Source organism: Scophthalmus maximus, chromosome 18 (assembly GCF_022379125.1).
Source record: "Scophthalmus maximus strain ysfricsl-2021 chromosome 18, ASM2237912v1, whole genome shotgun sequence".
Taxonomy (NCBI): Eukaryota; Metazoa; Chordata; class Actinopteri; order Pleuronectiformes; family Scophthalmidae; genus Scophthalmus; species Scophthalmus maximus.
The window spans coordinates 465,874-474,337 of NC_061532.1; the positions used below are offsets into that span (position 1 = coordinate 465,874).

The following is an 8,464-nucleotide window of genomic DNA, read 5'->3' on the forward strand; positions in this document are numbered from 1 at the left end:
AGTTACACCCATAATTGGCATATCATGTCAGTTTTTGATATTTAACCCATAACTACTGTTACGGCTTGTAGTTAGTTGGACCCCAGAGCAGAGACAGGACTCGAGAGCGTAGTTGCAAAAGGTTTAATCTCAATTAACACAAAACTACGCAGCATGGGCGCATAACAAAAAGGCACTGACGACGAGGCAACGAGGCAAACAGCATGGACGGGAGGGAATCTTCTGGCAGGGGAGCAGGGTGAACACCGGAGTCTTTATGGAGGAGATGATTGGAACGGATCTAGGGTGTGCCTCGTCAGACTGGCCCTGCAGAGGGGAAAGAACGCAAAGGTGGAGGGGGGAAAAAGGAGGCAGGACAATAACAAAAACACCAAAACCTCACAGTACCCCTCACTCAAGGTACGCCACCTGTCGGCCTACCAGGCTTCTCAGGATACTGAGCATAAAAGTCTCTTAATAGACTAGGGTCCAGGATGAGTGAGCGTGAGATCCAAGACCGCTCCTCCGGCCCATAACCCTCCCAATCCACCAGGTACTGAAACCCCCGGGTGGTCGTCTTTGATCCGGGGGGGTAGAGGGGGTTCGGCCGGAGGGCTCAGAGGGCTGGTGGAAACTGGTTTGAGGAGAGAGACGTGAAATGATGGGTGAACCTTTAAGGCAGGTGGAAGCCTCGGTCTAACTACACTGGGGTTTATTACCCGGTCAATCTCATAGGTTCCGGTGTACCTGGGTGCCAGTTTCCGGGACCCAGTCTTTAGCGGAAGGTCCCGTGAAGACAACCAAACCTTCTGCCCAGGTTGGTAGTCAGGAGCAGGGGACCGGTGTTGGTCCGCTAGCCTCTTGTTCCGAGCCGCGCTGCGGGTGAGGACTGCCTGGGCTTCTTGCCATACCCGGTGGGCCCGCCGGAGATGCCCCTGCACCGAGGGTACGGTGGAGTCCTCCTCCTGCGTAGGGAAAAGTGGGGGCTGGAAGCCATTGGCAGCCATGAATGGGGACATACCTGTGGCGGAGCAAACCAGGGAGTTTTGGGCATACTCCACCCAGGGAAGGTGGGTGGACCAGGAGGCCAGGTGGTGAGCAGTGACACAACGGAGAGCCATTTCCAGATCCTGATTTGCCCGCTCCGTCTGGCCGTTGGTTTGGGGATGATACCCTGAGGAGAGGCTGGCCGATGCCCCCAAAGCCTGGCAAAAGGCTCTCCAAACCTGTGATGCAAACTGGGGACCTCGGTCCGAAACAATGTCCTGAGGGATGCCATGCAGTCTGAATACATGCTGAGTGAGTAGATTGGCGGTTTCCAGGGCTGAGGGAAGCTTGGGCAGAGGAATAAAATGCACAGGCTTGGAGAATCTATCAACAATAGTCAGAATGGTGGAGTTACCTTCCGATGGAGGCAGGCCCGTGACGAAATCCACGGCGATATGAGACCATGGCCAGTGAGGAACGGGAAGAGGGCAAAGGAAACCGGCAGGAGGGCGGTGAGAAGCCTTGCTGCAGGCAATCTGTTAAAAGTAGCATCAGCTGCAGGTGACCATGAAAAGGGAGTCTTTACAGAGGTTAGTCTGCTCAGCTGGGAAGCGACACTACTATAGTCCCTGATGAAGCGGCGGTAAAAGTTGGCAAACCCCAAACATCTCTGTAGCTGTCTCCTATCAGTAGGAGTGGGCCAGTCGGTCACTGCCTGAACCTTGGTAGAGACGGTCATGATTTGCCCCTTCTCCACCACAAAACCAAGAAAATGCACTGTTGACATATGGAATACACATTTCTCAGCCTTCACATACAGTCGGTTCTCCAGTAGCCTCTTCAGTACCAGTCTGACATGCTGGACATGCTCATTAAATGAACGGGAAAAAATAAGAATGTCATCAAGATACACAAAAACAAACTTATTCAGCATGTCACGTAGGACATCATTTACAAGGGTCTGAAACACAGCCGGAGCATCAGTTAACCCGAAAGGCGTCACACAGTACTCAAAGTGTCCCAGTGGAGTGTTAAAAGCTGTCTTCCACTCACCCCCCTCCCTAATACGCAACAAGTGGTATGCATTGCAAAGGTCCAACTTGGAGAAAACGGTGGCTTGGTGCAGGGATGTGAAGGCGGAGTTAATGAGAGGTAGAGGATATTTGTTACGTATCGTGATGTCATTTAAACCCCTGTAGTCTATACATGGGCGAAGAGTCTTGTCTTTCTTATCAACAAAGAAAAACCCCCGCTCCCACAGGAGAGGAGGAGGGACGAATAAGTCCGGCAGCAAGGGAGTCTGTAATATAAACCTCGATAGCCTCCCTTTCAGGCCTGGAGAGGTTATACAGTTTGCTTGACGGTAGGGGGGCACCAGGGAGCAAATCTATGCCGCAGTCATAAGGTCTGTGAGGTGGCAAGGATTGGGCGCGGTCCTTATTAAAAACCTCCTGGAGGTCGTGATATTGTGAGGGGACCAAAGTGAGATCTACTGGTCTTGGTGGAGTGAAGGCAATGGGAGTGACAAAAAAGGCTCCAGTTAGTAATGGTAGAGGTGGACCAGCCAATGTGGGGATTGTGCAACTTTAACTAAGAGAGACCTAACATTAGAGGGTTGGTGGCTGAGGAAATGATAAACAGAAAAATGGATTCGTGGTGGTTACCAGAGAGAAGCAGGGACAGTTGTGTGGTGCAGTGAGTAACACGGCCTAGCAGTTTACCGTCGTTAGTTCTATGCAAAAGGTTAGAGGGAAAGTTAAACTTGGAGACAAGATCAGAGTCAATAAAATTGTCATAAGCACCAGAATCCACCAGTACTTCAAGGGGACACGAAACTTGCAACAATGACAAAGTACCTTTCAGCAGGAGGCAAAGCGGGGGGGAGGAAGGGACTGACGCATGGCTCACCAGCGCCCCTCCTGTGGCCGGAGAGCCTGCTCTTTTGGTTGAGCAGGACACTGGGTGAGGAAATGGCCCGCATGGCCACAGTAGAAGCAGAGCCTACGGTTCAGTCGTCGTTGTCTTTCAGCTGGAGTGAGCCCCGTACTACCCAGTTGCATGGGTTCCTCGGGGTTGCCGGAGGTCGAGCAGTCCAGGGGCGAGAGGGGGAGCTAAGCCTGGCTGCTCTCTCCCTGCGTCTCTCACGGAGGTGATTATCTAACCTCGTCGCCGAAGAGATTAATTCATCTAGAGATGATGTCTCGTCCCTAGCAGCTAATTCGTCCTTGAGCTCCTCACTCAAACCCCGAAGGAACAACCCTTGTAACGCCCTCTTATCCCACCCACTCTTGGCTGTGAGGATACGAAACTCAATAGCATACTGGGAGACTGCGATGGATCCCTGGAACAATGAAAGGAGCCGGTTACTGGCCTCCTTGCCCTTTAGTGGGTTATCAAAAATCTTCCGCATTTCAGCGGTAAACAACGGAAATGAACTACACAGGGGTGAGTTGCTGTTAGATATAGCCCTTGAGTTTAGTCGTAACGGTGGTCCAGTGTTGAATCGCGTCTAGCGGCAAACCCCAACTTTGAGAGTTGGAAAAGGGTAACCAGAACTTCTGGCCTAGTCTGGAGAGCATATGGTTTCTTCCTGTGTCCAACCTGCTGATGGATGTCACGCATTATCAACTGGGAGACGTGGGAGTCTTTGGGAAGAATAATCAGGTTTTTCAAGCTTGTTGGCAGAGCAGATTTACTTATCCTTCCTCCAATCCTTATGATTCTGTCATCAAGAATTGGATCCAATTTCCGAATGGAGCTGTCAGTTCTGACGGGTTTGCCTTTCCTCAGGAGTGTGAGTTCTGAGGCAAAGTAGCGCTGCTGTTCATAGCGTATGACTGACTTCTCTGCTTCATCCAAGTCATCAACAGATAGGCCTTGTTGCTCATCTGTAGGTTTATCTGCAGGTTTGGTGTTGGTCACACGTTCCTTTGCCTTTTGGCTTTGAAGCAGGAGTAGTCTTTTAAGTTTTAGCAACCAGCCAACAGGTCTGTAGTTTTTTCCAAGAGGAGAAGTGTTCAATGAGGTCGCTGGTTGCACTTGGGGTACCTTCTCTGCGTAGCCCTTCTGCAGCACATTTTTCATTAAGACCTTGTATTCTTCAGCATAGGTAGAATTTCTCTTAAATTTCTACGCCAGGTTTAATGTCCGCTGCAGTGCGATGTTGTAATTATTAGGCATGACTAACTCCTTTTCTCGAAACGGCAGGGGCAAGATGTAATGTCCACTTTCACCCACTTTAGAACTCTGGGCCAGCTCCATAAATCTCCTGTCCTCACATGACATCTCTTTCTTCTCCTCAGCTTCCTTTTCTGGGAACTATTGGTTGTATTGCCTGAGTAGGAGGTCTTTCAGATTATGCATTGAAATGTGATTGACTTTCATTGATGCTCTATGTTTATCCATTGCAGATGAAGACTTGAGGGGCCCATTAACCACCCATCCGAGAAGTGTCTTCAGCGCGTATGGTCCATTACTCTGGCTGTTTATTATCTGCCAGGGTTCCATCGCTTTAGGAACATCCATTCCTATCAACATTTCAATGTCAGCATCAATCTCTTCCATTTGGATTCCACAGAAGTAAGGCCATTTTCTTAGTTCTGATTGGGTTACTAGGTTCTCCTTTGAACGGGGTTTTTAGCTTGTGTGTAAACTTCAGGTAGGTCAATAAATTCACCTCCATCTAGATTGCCAACTTACAGTCCTGTTATCTTGTAACTGTTCACATGGTTTTCCTGTCCCATCGTCCGCAGCAGAATGTCAGTGTTGCGTCCGGTCACATTCAGTTGGTTCATTAGCTTCTCAGTGCAAAACGTGGCCGAGCTCCCCGGATCAAGAAAAGCATAAGTTTGAATGCACTTGCTTCCTTTTGCAGCTTTAACTTGAACTGGAACAATAGCGAGAGCACATTCTTTTTCTGCCCCTGTTGCATCATCAGCTGACACTTGTACACTGTTTATTGATGTTTGCCTTGGTGCTGCGAAATGTACAGGTTCTTGTATCAATATGTAGCAGGGTTGGATGTTTCCGCTGACATGTTTGGCAGTCTAGTTTTGTATTGCAGTCTTTGCTCATGTGACCTTTTTTTAAGCAGCCAAAGCAATATCCATTTATTTTCAAACATTCCACCTTTTCGTTGTGTGGCTATGATTTAAATTTGAAGCAGTCCAATAATGCATGCTTGCCTTTACAGAAACAGCATACAGCTGAAGTAGCAGCATTAAGGTTGGTGTGTTGTTGCCCTTTAAATGTATAATGTTTGGTGTCTTGTTCTCCAGGTGCTGCCACAGCTGTCACGAAAGTACTTCTGCTTTTAAGTGTCCTTATTTCAGTGCTCCTGTTCTTTGGGGATATTCTTTGGACAGGAGTTGGGTCTTTAATGTCTCCAAAAGCTGGATGCAGTAAGATGTTAGACTGATTTTCCAAAAATTCAACAATATGCCTGAATTTAGCCCGAATGTTTCTTTTATGAAATTCCTCATACGCTCTTGACCGCCACCTCTCTCTGAGCTTGTAGGGAAGCTTGGATACAATGAGTTTTAAGGTGGATGTAACATCCAAGTCATCCATGTACTCCAAGTCCTGCATGGCGTTGTGGCATTCCCTCAAGTATAAAGAATATGCCTGAAGAGCTTTCCCATCATCCGCTTTAATAGCTGTCCAGTTTAGTGCTTTATCCAGATAAGCATATGCAATCTTCATCTCATCACCAAAATGTTTTTCCAATAGTTGCATTGCTTTTGAATATCCTCTTTGTGCATCCATGTGCATACAGTTACGAACAAGGTCTCTGGCCTGACCTGCTGTAAACTGTTCAAGGAAGTAGGGGCTCAGGAGATAGACAGAGGGTTGTCCACTAATCAGAGGGTTGATTATAACTTTTTGATGTTATTCCAGTAACTAGGGGAAACAAGGGGACAGACAAAGAAAGAGAGAGAGAGAGAGACTGAGAAAGCACTGCAGTACATAATCAGCTGTTTTTCAAGCGTATCCCTCTGCTCTGAGGGAAAACCAGAGCAAGAGAAAAAGATAATTTTTGCTCAGCCCATGGAGAAGCTCACTACTCTACCTACTCGCTTTTACTGGCTGGTTGGTGCAACAGGCGTAACTATGTGGCTGGACTATGTGGCTGAACGCCAAGATAAGACGAGGAGTACATCAGGAAGATGGCCCCAAGTGATGACCTAATAAGTGAATACCACACCAGACAGAACCGCAGGTGCAGGCTGTGCAAAGACCCTACTTAGACCATCCAGCACATTACAGCAGGGTGTAAGATGTGGGCTGGTACGGCTTACATGGAACGTTTTAACCAAATGTACAGGAACATCTGCAACGAGTATGGGCTGGAAGTGAAATTGGAGGACAACTCCAAAGTTGGTTGAGAATGACCGAGCTGTAGCTCAGGAGGTAGAGTCTGTCATCCACTAACCCAAAGGTTGGCGGTTCGATCTCAGCTTCCCCTAGTCTGCATGCCAATGTGTCCTTGGGCAAGACTCTTAACCCTGAATTCTGCGACTCTTCTGGCAGTGTAAGAATGTGAGAGAAAGGGTGCGGGAAATGGGAGTGCTGAATGAATGAATTTGTCCATCCAACTATTTTTTTCCATTTTTCTTCTGCTTATCAGGGATTGGATCGTGGAGGCAGGTGGCCAAGCTGGGTGTTCCAGCCAAGCTTTCCAGCCCCTCCTGGGGGATCCCGAGGCGTTTCCAGGCCAGGTGGGATATGTAGCCCCTCCAGTGAGTTCTGGCTCTAACTCTATGTCTCCTCCAAGTTGGACATGTGCCCAGGTGGCACCCTGACCAGATGCCCAAACCAACTCAACTGACCCCTTTCAACACAATGGAGCAGTGGCTCTACTCTGAGCTCACCTTATCTTCTAAACACTAATGTGATGAGATGTAATGTATAGTATATGATGCACTACCTGCACACCAAGGCACAGCTTTTTCGAGAAGGAGCATTACAACATTTTCTGAACCAGATTATCCTGTCACCATGTCAAGTGAAGTTTTTGCCCTTGCTTCATGATCTTTATGCCTTATGTCATTTTTCCTTGATCTCAGAATCCTTGAACCAGCCTGTCAGTCTGCCTGCCTGCCCCTCTGCTCACTGCAACATTCGTCAGTCTCCAGTCTCCTGCCAGTCAAGCTCAGCCTGCCTGCCTACAAACATCCATCCCCAATTATTTATAAATCCTCTAATAATTCACCAGCCGTCTCTTAGTAAATCTTTGGTCTTAAAACAAGATTTTTCATACAACTGAGAGACAACTACAAACTGCTCAAGGAATGCATTTTTTGGTACAATTATTCCCTTTAATTGAAGCGTTTTTTGTTACGTCTAGGTCAGGAAGAATATCACATGTGGTTTCTGCCAACAACAGTCGCAGCACGTGCAGAGCTCCAATACACAAACTTACTGCTACACAGGAAACCACAAAAAAAAATAAAAATAAGGAGACTGACGACAGACCAACATGTCTGACTGACATCTGTAGTTCAGCTCCAGTATGGCAGAATACACAACTGTGTTTCTTCTAATCTCCATGCTTTGTGTGTGTGTGTGTGTGTGTGTGTGTGTGTGTGTGTGTGAGAGAGAGAGTCTCTAAGTCTTGCCGGAACCCTGTGTTACCCTCAAAGAGTTCCCATGGTGAGAAATTCCTGTCATCCCACTGTGACACACACACACACACACACACACAGCTGTTTGTATATAAACATGCCTCATATCCTGCATCTTGCTTGAGGGAGTGTGGAAGCTACTCAGTGGCTCTGTACATTTCCTCCATGCAGCCATTATCTATAAACACAAAGTCAAATGATTTACTGTACACATTGAAATGTGTACAGACGGTAATTATCTGTATGGTGAAAAGCAAGCATTTCTGTGTATAGTTTTTATAATCTACATTTTATTTCATAGCTTTGGTGACTATTCCTGTCTGATATGATGAAAGAGAAGTTGCTGTGTACACCTTTACATCAAATGATTGGACAGTCCTGGTCAGTTTGTAATTTAACAACTCATTTAATGGTTTTAAATTGCGAATGAGCAGGAAGAAAGAAGGATTTCATAAGACAACTATAGAGCAGTGTTAATTTTAGCAGCTATGTTAGAATTAGTCGTAGTCTTTAGACTTAAATGCTTTTAAGTCACAGGTGGGTATTTGTTGACAAGCTGACAGAAAAGGAACTGGAGTCATGTCGACTGGCAAGGTAGAGTAATGTTACAGGATTTTACACAATATGATGGCATAGTTTTATTTATTGTGACATTGGAGATGAAAACTAATACATCACGAAGAATGACAGTGTTTTAGTTTAGCTGAAATACTGGATGCCTTTTGAGCCCCTATACTGTTTGTTAACAAAGCGTTGAATGTATAGTTAGTGTGTAATAAAATGCAATGTTGTTGGCGAAATAATATAGGCAAACATTGTACAGTCTAATGTGATGCATGATCAACCAGATTTTCAAGATTTCAAACTTCAAAGAC

At 46.6% G+C, this 8,464-nt stretch overlaps 1 long non-coding RNA gene across 1 annotated transcript; it reads left to right on the forward strand.

Annotated features, from left to right (window-relative positions):
* Positions 1–4,425: 4,425 nt before the first annotated feature.
* LOC118290556 lies at positions 4,426–7,307 on the forward strand. The gene is made up of 3 exons (XR_004786442.1): positions 4,426–4,545; positions 6,593–6,683; positions 7,032–7,307. It is a non-coding gene; the product is annotated as an uncharacterized LOC118290556 (long non-coding RNA).
* Positions 7,308–8,464: the final 1,157 nt, after the last annotated feature.